The sequence below is a fragment of the Felis catus genome, chromosome A3 (assembly GCF_018350175.1).
Source record: "Felis catus isolate Fca126 chromosome A3, F.catus_Fca126_mat1.0, whole genome shotgun sequence".
In the NCBI taxonomy this organism is placed as follows: Eukaryota; Metazoa; Chordata; class Mammalia; order Carnivora; family Felidae; genus Felis; species Felis catus.
Genome location: NC_058370.1, coordinates 63,794,366 through 63,813,499, shown reverse-complemented (window position 1 = coordinate 63,813,499; position 19,134 = coordinate 63,794,366). Strand labels below are relative to the sequence as shown.

Here is a 19,134-nt window from a genome sequence, read left to right as displayed (position 1 = left end):
TATTCCAAATTGAGATCCTGAGGTGGAACCTCACCTGAGGTGAGGAAAAAGGAATAAAAGTAAAGGCAGGCATCCCAGAAAATACACATTCCCATCCATTCGGGACCCTTTCCAGGAGGTTAAATGAGATAATTTTTTTCAGTCTCGACATTCATTCATTCAATCATTCATTTGGCAAACATCCACTGAGCCCTCACCACGTGCCAGTCACCAAGAATCCAGAACTAAACCCACAAAGGTTCTTGCCCCCAACAAAGGACTGACTTATTTATTTATTTTTAATTTTTGTTTTAATTTATATCCAAATTAGTTAGCATATAGTGCAACAATGATTTCAGGAGTAGATTCCTTAATGCCCTTTACCCATTTAGCCCACCCCCCACACAACCCCTCCAGTAACCCTCTGTTTGTTTTCCATATTTATGAGTCTCTTATGTTTTGTCCCTTTCCTTGTTTTTATATTATTTTTGTTTCCCTTCCCTTATGTTCTTCTGTTTTGTCTCTTAAAGCCCTCATATGAGTGAAGTCATATATTTGTCTTTCTCCTACTAATTTCGCTTAGCATAATATGCTCCAGTTCCATCCACGTAGTTGCAAATGGCGAGATTTCATTCTTTTTGATTGCCGAGTAATACTCCATCGTATATACATACCACATCTTCTTTATCCATTCATCCATCGATGGACATTTGGGCTCTTTCCATAATTTGGCTGTTGTTTATAGTGCTGCTATAAACATTGGGGTGCATGTGCTCCTTCGAAACAGCACACCTGTATCCCTTGGATAAATGCCTAGTAGTGCAATTGCTGGGTCGTAGGGCCAGAAAGGACTTCTGTACCTTGATATCTAAACCCTGAATGGGATGGGAGGAGGACAGGATCAGGCAAAAGAAGTGTCAAGAAGACCACAAGTCTTGAATATTAACGAACCACAGACCTCAGCCCAAAGTCAGCACAAGCTTGGGTAATTCCTTGCTGGCACTCAACAGTCCCCATACTCAGCTCTGTTTGACGGAATCTTGCAAAAAGCATAAACTCCCTGGTTTTGGGAGATCTGAAGGACCTTGCGCCTTGAGCCATCAAGAGAGGTGGAGACATTCCTAAGCCCCACACCCAGCGCAGGCAGGTAGGAGAGGGGCATGGCTGGCGCTGCAGTGGAGTCACCATAGCCACAAAGTCATGAGGTTTGGGATCCCAGGAGCCCTGACCCTGATCCTACTGGAGCTGCAGTCAGGCAGGCATTTCCAAACTGGACACCTCTTCCCCTTGCTTCTCACCAAAGTTTAGTCACACCCTCCCTGGGGAGGCCACCAGATGTCCCTGAGATCTGCTTGAGAGTGTGTGGCAGCTGGAAGCAGAGGAAGGGCTGCCAGTGCCGGGACACCTCTATCTGGAAGGTAAGCCTGCCATCTAGTGTCCAAGTCTGAGACGCACAGGGGCAAATCAGGCTCTCCTCACCCTGTTGGCCAGGCTCAGCCTGTGGAATATTCTTTGGCCACCCTCCACGAAGGCAAACCACTTTGCTTTCAAAGTGGATTTGATTTTTTAGAAACAGCTAAAAGTCATTCTAAGCCAAACGGTTATTGATGGGAGTACAGAAACATAATACAGGTTTTCCTCTGTAGTTTGTAACCATCTAAAGGCAAGTGATTATTTTGAAGAATGTATATACTTTCGATTAGTGTCTTGAGATTAAAAGTCTTATTATTTTATTTTTATTATTAATTTTTAATGTTTTATTTATTTTTGAGAGAGAGAGAGAGCGCACACAAGCAGAGGAGGGGCAAAGGGAGGGGGACAGAGGATCCTAAGTGGGCTCCAGGCTGACACCAGTGAGCCCGACCGATGTGGGGCTCGAACTCACGAACTGCGAGATCACAACCTGAGCCGAGGTGGAATGCTCAACCAGCTGAGTCACCCAGGTGCCCCAAAAGTCTCATTATTTTAAAGCCGACAATATATACCATGGAATCCTACTAAAGTACTTTTTATAGAGAATTTAAAATACATGTCCCTACCCCACCCCACCCCCAGAAACGAGTGTTGGTGTGGCTTTTTCCATGCAGACCCATCTTTTATAAGAAGAATGGTTTCTTTGATTTATTCAGCTGCTGAGAAGGGAGTCATCCCTACAGCCTGACAGAGCCCAGTCTTCCTTCAAGTGCTGGTCCCTCAGAACTGTGTATTGAACCCAGAAATTGGGTCTTATTTACCATGGAGCTTTCTTCAGAAGACTTCAGATCCAGGAAAGGGCTAATGGAGGGACACTAGGCAGCATTTCAGCTCTATTCTTGTTTCTCAAAGACAGTGAGGAGCTCAATGTCCAAGCCAGGGCTGGCAAATGGTCTGGAGTCTGTCTGAGAACACAGAGGGGTGTGCCTGAAACTCAGAGCATCAGAGACTCGGACATTTGGTCCCTGGGGTCGGTGAATGGTAGATACTTCCCTGAAAAGCAGGAGGGTCAGAGCCTCAGACTGAGGCCAGCTAAGGTGGGAGACGCTAAAGAAAGTCCTCCCCAAACCAGCAAACCTCCTGAACAGTCCTGAGCTCTCTGTGTCTTGGAAAAGGTCCCTTCTGCAACACTTAGAGCCCTCTTTTCCTGAAGCAAAAGGTAGACCTCTCTCCTAGGATACTTGTTAACTTCAACATTATCTGAGTACAAAGGGTCACTTCAGTTGTAACAAGACTGGGATTTTAGCTGGGCCATTAGGTGGTGAGGAGGGTGAACTAATCTTTTTTAATATGGAACAAGGTCCGGAAAAGAGGGCCCTCACTTGGCCCTGAGTGCCTGGCAACTCTGTTATTCCCTTGATCAGCAGTATTCTGGAGTTGGAAGAGTCCCAGCTCATAAATACAGAAAAAAATTTTTAAAGTTTTCAAAAATCACTAACACTCCAAGTGAAATAATGGACCTAGGTAACAACCACCAGCGAATGCTAAAATCAGCAGGCGAAAGGTTAATGGGGAACTCTGTGGGCCGACACTACCTAAACCTACGGATCAAGAACCATCCAGCGTTAAAAGTGATACATGCCTCACAGTAACAGCATCACCCTATGAAGTGTTGGTGCCTAAAAATATTGATCTTGAATCTAATTGAGGCCTTAAATATAACTACAGTTTACAGGGAATATGGAGGATAGAGGAATATGTTACCTAACTCCACAAGAATACAATCAAATACAAGGGGCACCTGGGTGGCTCAGTTGGTTAAGCGTCTGACTTCGGCTCAGGTCATGTTCTCATGGTTCATGGGTTCGAGACCCACGTTAGGCTCTGTGCTGCCAGCTCAGAGCCTGGAGCCTGCTTCAGATTCTGTGTGTCTCTCTCTTCCCCTCTCCAACTCACACACTCTCTTTCTCAAAAATAAACATTAAAAAAAATTAAAAGAAGAAAAGGAAACAATCAAATACAGAACACAAGACATTATACAGAACAAATGATCTGGTTCCTCTTCAAATCAATGGCCAGGGTGGACTGCCTCAGACTAAAAGAGACCAAGAGACACAACCATATGCAATATGTGGATTTTGAAAAAGCCAACTGTAAACATGATGTCTGAAATAATCAAGAAATCTGAATATGAATTGGGGTTAGATGATATTGAGGAATTACTGTTAATTAATTTTGTTAGGTAAATAATGACACGGTGGGGTGTAAAAAAGTCTTATCAACTAGAGATAAGTTGAAATGTTTCAGGTGAAATGACAAGATATCTAATATTTGTTTAAAATACATGAGCAGGGGGGTGCCTGCGTGTTCGACTCTTGATTTCAGCTCAGGTCATGATCCCAGGGTTGTGAGATCGAGCCCTGCATCAGGCTCTGTGCTGAGCATGGAGTCTGCTTAAGATTCTCTCTCTCCCTCTCCCTGGCCTTCTCCCCTGTTGGAGCTCTCTCTTTCTCAATAAAATAAAATAAAATAAAATAAAATAAAATAAAATAAAATAAAATAAATAAAAATAAAGTACACTAGCAGGAAAAAAAGGGAAAGACAAATGAAATAAGGTTGGCAAAATGCTGACAACTATTGAAGTTGAGTGATGGATACAGGAAGGTCCTTTTATTCTAATTTTGAGTATGTTTTGAAATCACCATGATAAACACACACACACACACACACACACACACACACACACACACACACAGGCATGCACGCACTGTGGTGCCCTTGACTCCCATGCAGATCTCAGTTTGTATCATATTATGTAAAACTCAGCCTCAGTCTGGGGTTTGGGGAGAACAGGTAGACTCACGTGGAAGAGGCAAAAAACGCCCCTGGGCAAGTTTGGAAGACTGTTCCTTCAATCATTCTGGATTTGAAAAGACAACTGAAAACAGCAAGATAGCACAACAGACCTATTAGAATGGCCAAAATCCAGAACACTGACAACACAATGTGCAAAATCGTACAGCTACTCTGTATGATAATACAATGGTGGATACACGTTATTACACATTTGCCCAAATCTACAGAATGTATAAAACCAAGAATCAACCCTCAAATGTAAACTATGGACTTTGAGTGATAATGATGTATCAATGTAGACTCATCAGTTGTGACCAATGTACCACTCTAGTTGGGGAGGCTGACATTGAGGAAGGCTATGAACCTGTGAAGGCAGGAGGTATATGGGAAATCTCTGTATCTTCCTATCGATTTTGTTGCAAACCTAAAAACAGATCTAAAAAATAAAGCCTATTTAAAAGAAGACAGGCTGGCTCAGTCAGTAGAGCATGCCACTCTTGATCTCAGGGTCATGAGTTCAAGCCCAACATTGGGCTCCATGCTGGGTGTGGAGCTTACTTAAAAAAAATAAATAAATAAAAAATAAAAAAGCTACTCTACAGTCCTACAGTCTCCAAGATGGACAGAATGGGACAAAATGGACTTTTAGGTGAGAAGAATCTAAAAGGCTACTTATTGGCAGTACTGGGAACTGACTACTAACTAAACCAAAATAACCTGCATCTCTCACACACACATGTGAAAGACACCTTCAAGGCACACATCGACAAGTCAGAACACAGAGGAGCAGACAAATATGTGTGCTGACACATCCAGGAAGGTACACACAGACTACACACAGGTAAACTGACCCCAGCACAGACACCCATATGTACAAATGTCCAACTACCCACAGGGCATGAGTATCCACCTGCTTCACAGACACTGCTGAAATATGAATCCAGAGACAAACAAATGAATTTAGTAGTACTGAGCATTAACACGTGGCTATACAGAGGAAGAAGGTTTGGCAAATGAAAACAAAACTCTCAAACATCCATCCTAGTAGTACTGGAACATCTTGATTAACCCGAGGGCAAGTAAATGTCCATAGTGAAAAGACAACATTTGACCTTGTTGTTCTTAATTCTCACGACACACATTCCCTCTAGGAAACTTCATCTAAACTAAAGCCTCATTCAGTGCGTGGATACCAACCACTCTCAATTCTCAGTCACTAGTTCCTGCTCCTTCTTAAGATGCAGACATGTATGTTCAACTGCTTATTGAACATTTCCTCTAGGAGGCTGCATTGCAGTTAAGGTACAGACTACGCTTATTTCTCTCTCATGTAACAATTCGGAGGTAGTTGTCCCAGGGCAAGTTACATGGCACTGGCATCTTCAACATTTTCACCTCTGAGCCCAAGGCGGCTTCTCCAGTGCTGGTTATCTTTTCTGCCAAAGGAGAAAAGAGGCAGGAGAGTTCACACCCGATCCTTCTAAGAGCAAGCAAGACACATATCACTTCTCACATCCCATAGGCTGCAGCCTGGTCACATGGCTATTTCTCCAAGGGAAGCTGGGAAGTAAAATCTTTAGCTGAGCGCCTGTGTGCCACCTATCACTACCCCTACAAAAGGGCAGAAAGGTACTGGGGGACAATCGGAACTCAGTTATATCTCTCGGATACCTCAAACTCAATATAAATAAGTGTAACCTCATCATGTTCTTTGCCTCTGTTCCCAACTGCGAGTCCTCCAATTCCCAGCTTAACAAATGACCTACCACTTACCCAGCCCCCCAAGTAGGTTTTCTGGATATTGAATTAAATATTAAATACTGAATTTGAATTTCAGATAAATAATCATATTTTAGTATCAATATGTCCCATATATTTGTATATATTTTTATTTGCTAAATCTAACAACCCTACACCTAAGCCAGAATCCTTGGAGCGATTCTGAATTCCTCCCTCCTTCTCCATTTTCAATTGCCTTCTGAGTCCTGCTGATTCTTTTCCATAATAGTTCTCATTCTGTCCCCTCTTCTCCATCTCCACTGTGACTTCTTTGGTTTGGGCCATCACCTTCTCTCTCAAAGACTCTTGTCAATTGCCTCCCACTTGGCCTTCCTGTTTCCAGCCTTGCCCCTTCTAATTCATGCTATGCACAACAGGTAAACTGGTCTTTCTTTTTATTATTATTATTTTTTGAGAGACAGAGAGAGACAGCATGTGCATGTGTGCACAAGTGGGAGAAGAGCAGAGGGGAGAGAGAGCGAGAGACAAAGAGAGAGAGAATCTTAAGCAGGCTCCATGCTTAGCATGGAGCCCAAAGTGGGGCTCAATCCCACAACCCTGGGATCATGACCTGAGCTGAAATCAAGAACTGGACACTCAACTGACTGAGCCACCCATGTGCCCCTAAACTGGTTTTTCTAAAATGCAAACCTGACCACATCACTCCTCTGCTTAAAATCCTTCTATTGCTCTCCATGGCTTTCAGGATAAACTTCAGACTGATTGGCTAGGCTGACAAAGCCCTTGATCATTTGATTTCCCTTTCTCCCTCCATCTGCCCATTCCTCTCAGGCTCTAGCCCATCACGCATGCCCCAGCCACATCAAGCTTCTGGGAGTCCTATAAGGGAGTCCTATAAGGGTGCTCATTCCTACCATAATCCCCATATGCACCTTAATCTTTTTCCTTTGCTTGGCCAAATCCTAGTCATTACGAAAAACCCAGGTTAAATGTCACTTTCTCCTGGAAGACTTCCTAACTTATTATTTTAGGCATATATTTTTGCTCCCATAGCCCTTGACACACTGTATTGCAATAGTCGACTTGTCTGTGTGTTTCCCCAAGCACATTTTACATTTTCCTTCAGAGCAAGGACTATGTCTTATTTATCTTTATACATTCAGCAATTTTCATTCATACATTCTTTATACATTCAGCGATTCCATACAGGAATTGGCACTGGTAAACAATTAATAAATGTTTATTGGATGACTCATGGTTCTCTGCCTTAAAATGTTCCTATTCTCATCCCTGGCTGGACCAGCAGGTCTTCAGTTGGACATTTCTCTCCATTCCACATGTGGACCTTCCTGCGCCAGTCTTAAGCCTATTATATCTTTACTCTCATAGAAACTATGAGCTCTGATTTCCATGGCTCAACCATGATGAAAAAGCTTTGTGTCCACTCCATTACGCTCCTACCTAATGGATGTTAGAATGAAGAAATGACACCTTACCGAATGAGGCCCTAGCCAGTTCCCCTCCTGAGCTGAGTTTCAGATCATGATTCTAGCTGACACTGGGCAGCTGTTAGATGAGAGTTTCTCGTCTGCCCTCCCAACCCCCACAATTTGCCCCCAGCCCTTCCTCATCCCCTGGGGAATAACTTCTCCTTTTTTTTTGTTTTGGGCCACAGCAGTGTTTAGCGGGAGCAGGCAGCCGTGCCTTGTTTGCACTGTGATCTAACACCAGCTGACAGGTGGGTTTCGGGGTGTCTCTGGGGCCGTGGCCTGTTTAGTGGATTTACCACTCTAAACTCAATTACAGGAGACTTTCACGCTCCACAGGCAATTCCAGTCCCTTTTTGATAAAAACTCTGGTGGGTAAATAAGTCATGATGGTGATAGGGGCCTGCCATTTAATATTCATTGAAGTACACATGTTTGGAAATTGGAAGCAAAGTTTAATCCATTTTCATATTTATATCAACATGCAGCCTTAAAAAGGATCCCTCCTTTTTTTCCACCAATCTTGTCAATTTCTCCTTTGGAAAGATAAAGGTAAACTGGATATAAACTTTATTTTTAAAAAGTTAGAAATATGTGAAGTTATAATTACTCAAGTGTGAGCTTCAGATCTGTCCATTTTCACCTCAAAACTAATTCTTGCGTTTCATTTGAGCTCCTGGGAGAGGCAGGTAACAGATAAACCAAAGTCACTGCTGTTTCTGGTGGCTAGATTTGGGGATTTGACTTTGCTATGGGAGCTCAGTGAAAAGAAGAGGTTGGGAACATGGTGATCTCAGCCCCAAGATCTTACAAGTTCGGGGAAGGTTTCACAGCCATTCCAAGTAGTGTAAAAGCACCCCTTTTAAAATAAAGGCAAGGCTCACAAAATAACCAGTGTTCATGCTCACCAACAGAAGTTACAGGATTGTTCATTGAGGGAGACCTGAAACCTGGGGAGAAAGAGTTAACACAGCGAAAGAGTGTTGTCCCCCAACTCTACCTTGTTTTTTTTAATGCAGATGAATGTTTAAGTATGGTGCTGTGGTCAAAGGCATCTCTTTTAATAATGCAACACACAGCTTCCTGAGGGGACAGCAGTTGATTTGGAAACTGAATATGGTGCACTCTAAATTCTCCTCCCCAAGGAAGGCTGACTAACTGATAAGTGCCACGAGCTAGCGTGGGGACTCATTCTGTCAAATCAACTTGCTGGAAAGGCCCCATGCGGAATCTTCTCCAGTCTCCGGGAGCTAATGTGAGCAGACACTTGTGACATTAGACAGTGCAGCAGGCCTGGCATGAAGGAAAAGTTCACCATTCGCCAACAAGGTGGTCTTTATATGACAAGGATAAAGAAATCAGTGCAAATTTGTTAATGTAACAACTTGGAAAAGTATGCTTTAAAAAAAAAAAAAGCCACTCTATAGGGAGAGAGGATCAAAAGAAAGAAAGGCAACAACAGTACTTGGAGGCTTTCTTGGGGCTTTTTGTACTTTTTGGGCCATAGGCTTTTCTCCTGGTCCTTTTTCTATACTGGGGAATCTTCAGTTAAGCGAGGGGGTCCCACCGCACAAGCCACTCTCCACCTAAAACTGAAAACTGAATAAAATAAAAGTAAGGAAAGGAAAAGCAAGGGAGACAAAAGAAAAGAAAATGCTTGTGCCTTTGCCTTACTGGGGTAAATACCGTGTCTTCTATTTCAGATGGGTGATCACCTGACTGTCTCTAAGGGAGAAATCTCATCTGTCTGATCTTGGTGCGTTAGTGCTGAAGGAAAACGGAAGCGACTGTTCTCTGGGAAGAGACATGGTGATTAGATGTTACCTCTGTGTCTGACACAAAATATAAGTAGACTTCTATAATGGGATCAAGTATTTTAAGAATCGAACGGCACTGCAGGAAAAAAATGTAGTTATTAATATCAGATAGACAAATTTGATTGTGTTGAGTGTCTGATTCAAAGAGGCGGTTCTGTCAGGTTTTTTTCCCCTTGGTGGGGTCAATTTAATTTTAAAAAGGCAACTTAGGGGCACCTGGGTAGCTCAGTTGGTTGTGTCGGGCTCTTGAGTTTGGCCTAGGTCATGATCTTGCGGTTTCCCAGGTGGGAGCCCCACGTCAGGCTCTCTCGCACACTGTTTCTCTGCCTTCCCCACTTGCGCTGTCTCTCTCAAAATGAATAAATAAACGTTAACAAAAAAAGGCAGTTTAGTATAGCATACTTCTTTCATATGTAAATTAGAAAAAAAAAAGTCATAACTTTGAGTATGGTGAGCTGAATCAGCTCTTCCATGGCAGCTGTGACAGCATGGGCTGTGGAGAGAGGTCCCCTGTGTTGAGATCCTGGCTCTGCCACTTACTAGTCTGTGGTCTTGGAAAGTTGTTTAATAAAAACATTTACCTCATAAGATCATCCTAAAAATACCTGCATCATAGGAGCCTTATCACGAGTGAATACATGTGAAGTTCTGAGTTCAGTGTCTGGACTATACTAAGGGCACCATATTCATTATTATTTCAATGAACCTAAACGGGTTTCCATAGGCCCTTAATGACCCTGACTACAAGAAAAGTTTCTGTGGTCAAGTAAATTTAGGAGCCAGCTTTAACAGAACTAAACAATTTTTTTTAATGTTTATTTATTTACTTTGAGAGAGAGAGGGATAAAGAGTGAACAAGGGAGGGTCAGAGAGAGAGGGGGAGAGAATCACAAGCAGGCTTCGCACCGTCTGCACAAAGCCCGATGTGGAGCTCAAACTCATGAACTGTGAGATCATGACCAAAAGCCAAAACCAAGAGTCGGATGCTTAACCAACTGAGCCACCCAGTGCCCCAGAATTTTTTTAACCATGGTATCTTTCAGTGTCTTTGTTATGTAAGCATGCATGATGAACACCTAAGGAAGAATTTGCTTTCTTTTTTTTAAAATTTTTTTAAATGTTTATTTTTGAGAGAAGGGAGACAGAGCATGAGTGGGAGAGGGGCAGAGAGAAAGGGAGACAGAACCCAAAGCAGGCTCCAGGTTCTGAGCTGTCAGCACAGAGCCCAATGCAGGGCTTGAACTCACAAACCGCGAGACCATGACCTGAGCCAAAGTCTAATGCTCAACCAATTGAGCCACCTAGGTGCCCCAAGAATTTGTTTTCTAATATTTGATCTTATAAGCCCTTTGTACAGCCAATGCTGTTCTTCAAGTGAAGGAACAACAGTATTCCCAACCTCTGGTTCAGGAGTTAAAGACATTTTTGAGTCATGATGCCTGAACCACTAAGGCAATAATTTATTACAAAAAAATTTTTTAATGTTTATTTATTTTTGAGAGAAAGAGAGACAGAGCATAAGTGGGGAAGGGGCAGAGAGAGAAAGAGAAAGAGAACCCAAAGCAGGCTCCAGGCTCCGAGCTGTCAGCACAGAGCCCAACGCGGGGCTCAAACCCACGAACTGCAAGACCATGACTTAAGCCAAAGTCAGATGCTCAACTGACTGAGCCACCCACGTGCTCCAATAATTTACTTTTTTAATCTTTTTTTTTTCCCTAAGTAAGCTATGCCGAATGTGGTGCTTGAACTCACAATCCGGATATCAAGAGTTGCATGCTTTACTGACTGAGCCAGCCAGGCACCCTCTAAGGGAGTAATTTAAAGCATGATAACTGGTTACCATATAGACTTCAAAGGTCTCAAAACACTCCCTTTACTATTTTTTTGACATTTTTATTTATTTTTGAGAGACGGGGAGAGAGAGAGAGAGAGAGAGAGAGCATGAGCAGAGGAGGAGCAGAGAGAGAGGGAGACCCAGAATCCAAAGCAGGCTCAAGGCTCTGAGCTGTCAGCATAGAGCCTGACACTAGGCTCGAACTCACGAAAACATGAGATCATGACCTGAGCCTAAGTCAGATGCTTAACCGACTAAGCCACCCAGGCATCTCAAAACACTTCCTTTTTAAAATAGCATTTTGTAAAGTGGGATTGGCAGGAGGCAGAATAGTGCACAGTTAAAACCCAGACACTGGAGTTGGACAGACCCAAGTTCAAATCTGTCAGGCAAGTTATTTCCTGTCTCTAAGTGGTCAGTATCCTCAGCTATGACATGGGGATAGTAGGGATGTTTACCTCCTAGGCCTGCTATACTAATTAAATAAGGTAATGCCTGGCTCTGTCAGCTATTGTTGAGATAGATATATCCTAACAGAGGGACTAATATTTGTCAACAGGCAAAGAATTGGTCATTTTGTGCTCCACTGCTCCCCTCATTCAGAGGCCTGGATACCTCTAGGTTGCAGTAGAAGAAGCACTAGAATAGGAATCAACATCTGTGGGTTTGGAGGCATCCTTTGTGTTCAACTGAGGAATTAGCTGATGAACACATAGGATGTATTTACGAAGATTACCACACCTCTGTGCCCAGTTTTCTTGTCTATGAAAAACAAAAACAGCAGCACACGTTTCCTGCTTGTCTCAGGGTGATTGTGAGACCCAGAGATGTTCAGGTACATATGATTTTATTAAAATAGAAAGACCTGTTGCTTTTTTAGACATAATGCTATTGAAAACTTACTATAGTCCAGGTAGTGTACTAGGTCTTATATATTAGGCCTTATTTTAATCCTCACTATGAGGTGGATATTATTACACCTATTTTAGGAATGAAGAAACTGAGAGCTAGATATTGCTAATTTCCCCCCAAGTTCTCACAGCTAATAAGAGATAGAGCCAAGAATCAACTCTAGATCTGTCTGACTCCAAAGGTCCTAGAACCACTGCACTTTAAAAGAAAAAAACCATTAAAATACATTTTAAGTTCAAAATTAGTATTGGCCACATACAATTTCTTCACCAGCTTCTACAGACATCTTTTTGGTACTGTAAATATCCTTAACTTGGACAGTAGCCACCAGTTAAATGAATGAAGATGAAGCATTGTGTAGAAAACAGAATGACCAACACAGGATCCAGTCTCTTAACTGGTTAATGATTTATGGATACCGGGTGGTTGGTTAACTTTCCCTGGGACTTATGCATTTGCTGTGATTATTATTATGACTAGTGCATGTTTGAGGGCACCCACTCAGAGAAAGTCGTAACCTGTTGGTAACAGATCTCTACCTCCTGAGAGTTCCTGGATGGCAAACTGATGTGTACAGCAAGCGGCTTCACATACTGAAGTAGAGCAGGGTCTGTCAGAGAGGGAAAATCCATATTAATGATATGCTATAAAACACTTTTTGTTAGTTACATATATTCCTTTACTTTCATTTCCCAAGAATAGCTCAGCTGTCAAAGCATTTCCAAGATTTCCATAGATTCGGCAAATACTGTGCGATCGAATTATTGCTCTGAGAGAAGCTGCAATTAAAACACATTAATCATTGTAACAAAGGATCCTTATTGAGGCTGACAAAGATGGTGAAATCTGATGAATAATTAGTCTGGTTAATCTTTTAAAAGTGAATTAAACTGCTAACAAGTTAAATCACTGTGATTTTCAAAATAAGCCTCCAGGGTGAGCAGAAAATGGGAATATTATCTTCATTTTTAAAAGATATTTTCCCCCTCTTTCTTATCTCTCGGCTTGCACTGGAGGCCTCGGGTTACAACAGTGGGGTCCTGAGGAGCAGCTGGGGAGAACATAGCTGGTCAAGGTGTGAGGGCATGTTTTTCTTTATCCTCCCAGTGATTCCTTAATATACCTAAGGTGAAGAGTGGATAGAAGAAGAACCATGGATGACCTTTAAATCTGATCCAGAACTAACATGGCACCTGCTCACCAGCCATTCTCAATGACCTGAAGTGGATCCATCACTCAGTTCTGATTTCATCCCCACTGTAAGCCAACCAGTCATGACAATGGGTGATTCTATAATTCCCTCTTTTGCCCTTCTCTCCAGTCAGATGGCTTATTCTTCCAGACAACACCTCTTCTCTTTGCATTTCAATTACTCTGGGAGGTTTGTCATGCTCTGAAATAGACAGAGATGGGCAGATACAAACTGGAAAGTCATAAGAAATGGACAGAAGGGGATAATAATCATTTGGGCTAAAGTCTTGACTTTGGCTGAATCTCCACAATTTGGGGGAGTTTTAGTGAATGCTATAATGTGTTGTCCAGACCCCCTTCAGGAAGGAAGGACTTACTCCCCCAGCTGCTGGGAGAGCTACTAGAATTTGGCCTTCAGCTGTTAGCCTCAAAAACTGCCCCTCCTCAACAAGGCCACACTTCCTTACAGGGCTGGCTGCCATCCAATTTCTGATCAGTGTCAGGGTACAAAGACTGGCCCAATTTGGGAGAAGTGAAGGTCATCCTGGTGTCAGAGTTCCCTACAGGGTTGGCTAACACCTTTGTTGGGATAGCATCACAGTCCAATTTCTCTCTTACCCAATCTTCATTTCTTCTCCTCTCATAGGTATCAAACCCAAAAGCACCCCCTAATAAATAAACTGACTGCTAAAACCCACCTTGGAATCTGCTTCCTGGTGGCCCCAACCTATAACACTTGTAAGGTAGATGTCTCTAATGACTATTGATCCTATAAGAGCAGATGGGAAAAGAGGATCAGCAAAGCTCCCAGCTCAAGGGGGGTGGAGAAACTACTATTTCCTGGCTCCATATCGCTCCTACAGCAAGTGTATTCCTGCCAGAAGATGCCCCACAAGATAGCAAGGATCACCTAAAGAAGAGAGGGATAATTGCTGTCACAGATGAAAGGCTTATAGCTTTAGAAAGCAGATGGATCTTAAGCAAATTCTTTATTTCAGGCTAGCTACTTGTCTGTGATTGTTTCCTCATTTGCAAAGTGGGAAGGTACAATTAGTCTCACAAGCTTATTGGTTACATGAGATGATGAAGGTCAGCTGCCCTACCCCAACTCCCCTCAAAGGTTTATTTCTCTTCTACATTCTCCATCTTCCTCATCTTGTTTTTCAGATTCCAGGAAAATCACTGCTTTCCTTTTTTGCTGCTTGATTTCATCTACCCGGGGTTGGGGTGCTTGGGGATTCCATTTCAGGTTGATGGTGTTTGGGAGGGTGCTTAGCCACCCATCTTCTGTCCATCATGTCCATAGTTACATGTCTATACATGTTAGTCCCAGTGGGGGTCAGGGACACCACACAGTAACTCCCTGGGGACTGATGACCTTTCCTACTTGGAGGATACAGAAGGACAAGTCAACAGTGCTGAAGTGTGTTTGTTTCAGCTTAAATCTGGTTCTCGGTTTCATGTGTGGTGGCCATTTCTCCCCCACTAAACTGTAAGTTCTGTGAAGGCAGGTCACATGCCACCTCTTGTAACCCAGAGGATTTAGCTTGGAGGGAGTGGATTTTTTTGCCAGATTACTTGGGGTCTTGACAAACAAACTGCTCAGAAAATAAGTAATATCCATACGAACTAATATGTTCTGGGATCTTCCCAATCACTCTTTGGCAATTTCCAAGACATTTTAATTACTCTTTACTCTCCTGGTGATGCCTTTGCCTCAGGTCATTGTGAGAGAAAGCCAAGTTTAAATGTTCTTGCCATGAATCTGACCCATCTCTATCTTAGGCTTGAACCTAGAGAATCTTAACAAGCATCAAGGTAAAGTTTGGAAAGCAAGCTAAAACTGGAACTCAGAGAAAAGTGAAGCAGAATTGAGGTCATTTGGCCCAGGATAAGGGAAGTTCTGTTCACTCCCTTCCAATGCAAAAAGTCTATTATGAGGAAAGTGTTCTTTGACTTTCCACAGGAACAAACAAGATTGAAACAGGAAGGACTTTGCTAGGATTACCAATACTGAACATTGAAATCTTTAGGGAGATTAAGTCAAAGTTGTGTGTATGTGTGTGTGTGTGTGTGTGTGTGTGTGTGTTCTATTTTTTATTTTCAGGATTGCTTTTTAAATATTATTTTGTTTTATAGCTGTGTAACACTTAGATGGCTTCAAAGCAAATCCAGAGAACAATGTATATTTAGAGAATTCTTTTTTTTTTTTTTTAATTTTTATTTGTTTTTGAGAGACAGAGACAGAGCATGAATTGGGGAGGAGCAGAGAGACGGAGACACAGAATCCAAAGCAGGGTCTAGGCTCTGAGCTGTCAGCACAGATCCCGATGCGGGGCTCGAACCCACAAGCCATGAGATCATGACCTGAGCCGAAGTCCAATGCTCAACCAACTGAGCCACCCAGGCGCCCCTAGAGAATTCTAATTATCTCTAATCCTCCTACTCTAGTCCCTCCCCCTCTCACAGGAAGTATTTGTATGTTTTTACTCTGTTTTGGCCCATATTCCTTCAAAAAAATCTCTTTATTCCTTTTTACTATTTCTCTTCAGTCATTTGTCTATTGTGTTTATTCTCTTTTTTTAAAGTTTTTATTTATTTATTTTCAGAGAGAGAGTGAGCAGGGAAGAGGCAGTGACAGATGAAGAGAAAGGATCCCAGGCAGGCTCCATGCTGTCAGCACAGAGCCTGACTTGGGGCTTGATCCCATGAATGGTGAGATCATTACCAGAACAGAAACCAAGAGTCAGATGTTCAACTGACTGAGTTACCCAGGTGCCCCTGTGCTTATTCTCTTTTGAGATTTCCTAATTTAGTCTTCATTTCTGAAATAAATCTTTCTCTTTATTTCGAACTCTTTCTGGGCCTATCACTTCATTTCCGAATTTTTCTCATTTGAAGTTGCCATTCTTTTATCTCTTCTATCATTTTCTCAATTTTTTTAATCTTCTTTGAAATATTAGGATATACTTTTCATGTGTCTCATGAGCATATTTTTCTAAGTAGTTCGAATTTGGGAGCAAAAATGTTTCCTTGACACCCTAGCTTCAGTGACCTACGTCTTCACTCCTCTCTGTATGCCTCCACCCAACACCAGCCTTAGGAAATGATTCTCAGAATTCCACCCCTCTCCTCTCCTTCAGGATCTTGCACCACCAACTGCTGTCTCTTCTCTTTTTCTGTACTTTTTTTTTTTACTTAAAAAAAATGTTTATTTACTTTTGAGAGAGAGAGAAGAAAGTGAGCTTGTGAGGGGCAGAAAGACGGAGACACGGAATTCGAAGCAGGCTCCAGCCTCTGAGCTGTCAGCACAGAGCTAGATGTGGGGCTCGAACTCACAAACTGCCAGATTGTGACCTGAGCTGAAACCGGATGATTGACTGACTGAGCCACCCAGGCACCTCTCTTTTTCTCTACTTTTAACCTTTCTCTCCTGGAACTTTTCCTTCAGCGTATAATCATATTTGTATCTACCTATCTTTAAAAACTAAGACAAACTGCTCCTTTTCCATTTTATATTCTCTTTAGCCACCTTCTTCTCTAATTGTTTTTTCCTTCTTTTTTTTAAACTTTATTTATTTATTTATTTATTTATTTATTTATTTATTTATTTATTTAAATGTTTATCTTTGAGAGAGACAGACAGAATGTGAGTGGGAGAGGGGCAGAGAGAGGAGACACAGAATCTGAAGCAGGCTCCAGGCTCTGAGCCATCAGCACAGACACTGAGGTGGGCTCAAATCCACCAACGGCGAGATCATGACCTGAGCTAAAGTCAGATACTCAACGGACTGAGCCACCCAGGCGCCCCTTCTCTAATTCTTTTCTTAGCCAACCTTTTGTGAGGTCCATCAGCATTACTTCATTTCCCATTCCCTCCCCAACCTGTGCTGTCTCTCAACTCACGCCATCTAGCCCGGGGCTATATACCTCTGCTGAAACTGTTGTGAAGGTCCCCACTGTCTTCCTTGCTGCTAAATCCAATGACCATTTTTCAGTTTTTATCTTACGTGACTTCTTTCTACTCTTGGACACCACTGGCCAGTTCCTCTTTCTTGAAGTGCTCTCTGTTGCTAGTTCCCTTTCTCTGGTTTCTCCTTCTTTAGCCAACCACATAAATTTGCTTTTCTGGGGGGTCCTTGGCCGTTGTCTCTTCCTATTTTGCCCACTCTCCCTGGGTTATCTCATTCACCCCTCAATTTCCACTACTACTCAAATGCTAATAATTTCCTATATACTTATTTATTTACTCACACTCCACCCTATTTGAAAATGAACCTAAGATATGTCACTAAAATATCCATTGAAAAAATTAACAGAAAATCTAGGCAAAAGGGCATGGGACAGGGGAAGGAAGTAGAACACAAAATTTGGCTCTAAGATTTCTTGCAGTCGATGCAAAAAGGAAAACAGAATAATGCATATGTTTCACTGTGTTCCTGAAATAAAAGTAAACAGTTTCCTCCATAGAAGCACAACATGTATGGTTCTGAGATAGAAGCATTTTGTCCTATGGGTCCTCATAAGGGGAACACTGCACTATATTACGGAGCATCACACAGTGTATCAGTGAATACAACAATGTTTTTCCACAGGTTGTTTTTTTAAAAAAATGATGCCTCTCAATATTGATGAGTTAGAGTTAGGGCTCTGCACTGACAGCTGTGAGTTCAATGTGGGGCTTGAACTCATGAGACCATGACCTGAGCTGAAGTTGGACGCTCAACCGACAGAGCCACCCAGGCACCCTGAATCAGATTTTTTTTTTAAAGTAAACATAGGGAGGGCCAAAACAGTGTAGTCCAGGTACTCTGGTTTGTGACAATACTTTTCAAACTCTCTTTAACAGCAGGCTTCACTAGAAATGAAGTCTCAGGGTGCCTGACTGGCTCAGTCGGTAGAGCAAGCGACTCTTGATCTTGGGGTTGTGAGTTTGAGCCCCACGTTGCATGTAGAGATTGCTTACAAATAAAATCTAGTAACAAGTAGCAGTGAATGTAAGGTTATATTCCCAAACATGTACAAGTATTCTAAGTTGGTATTTAAGGGCAGACCCAGATGATGACATGATTGGCCAAGCTGAAGGTGGGATCAGGATCCTCTTAAGCAGTGGCTCTCAAACTTAAACTGGCATCAGAGTCACCTGGAGTCTTCTTAAAACATAGATTGCCAGAATTTCTGATTTAGTGGGCCTGGGAAGGAGCCTGAGAATCTGTACATCTCATAAATTCCCAGGTAATTCTATTGCTGTCAGTCTGGGGACCACACGCTGAGAAACACTGCTTTTAAGGAAATTTAAAGAAACCTAAGGTGGCTACCTCACCTATCCCAGACAGAGCATCCATTTGCAGGTCTATAATACTACTCAAAACATAATTTTGAATTATAACATGACCCAGACGTATGCAACAATCAAGGCATTCAAGTGATGTGATTTAAAATGGCAACAACAGGGGCGCCTGGGTGGCTCAGTTGGTTAAGTGTCTGACTTCGGCTCAGGTCATGATCTCACAGTTTGTGCGTTCGAGCTCCACATCGGGCTCTGTGCTAACAGCCTGGAGCCTGCTTCACATTCTGTGTCTCCCTCTCTCTCTGCCCCTTCCCTGCTCATGCTCTGTCTCTCTCTGTCTCAAAAATAAATAAACATTAAAAAAAATTTTTTTTAGGGGCGCCTGGGTGGCACAGTCGGTTAAGCGTCCGACTTCAGCCAGGTCACGATCTCGCGGTCCATGAGTTCGAGCCCCGCGTCGGGCTCTGGGCTAATGGCTCGGAGCCTGGAGCCTGTTTCCAATTCTGTGTCTCCCTCTCTCTCTGCCCCTCCCCCGTTCGTGCTCTGTCTCTCTCTGTCCCAAAAATAAAAAAATAAAAAACGTTGAAAAAAAAATTTTTTTTTAATGGCAACAAC

The 19,134-nt window shown here is 42.5% G+C and overlaps 1 long non-coding RNA gene across 1 annotated transcript; it reads right to left on the bottom strand.

Moving 5' to 3' along the window:
• Nucleotides 1-697: 697 nt before the first annotated feature.
• On the bottom strand, nt 698-18,697 carry LOC123384438. The gene is made up of 3 exons (XR_006595521.1): nt 17,160-18,697; nt 12,578-12,648; nt 698-854 (listed from the first exon to the last, which is right to left on the bottom strand). It is a non-coding gene; the product is annotated as an uncharacterized LOC123384438 (long non-coding RNA).
• Nucleotides 18,698-19,134: the final 437 nt, after the last annotated feature.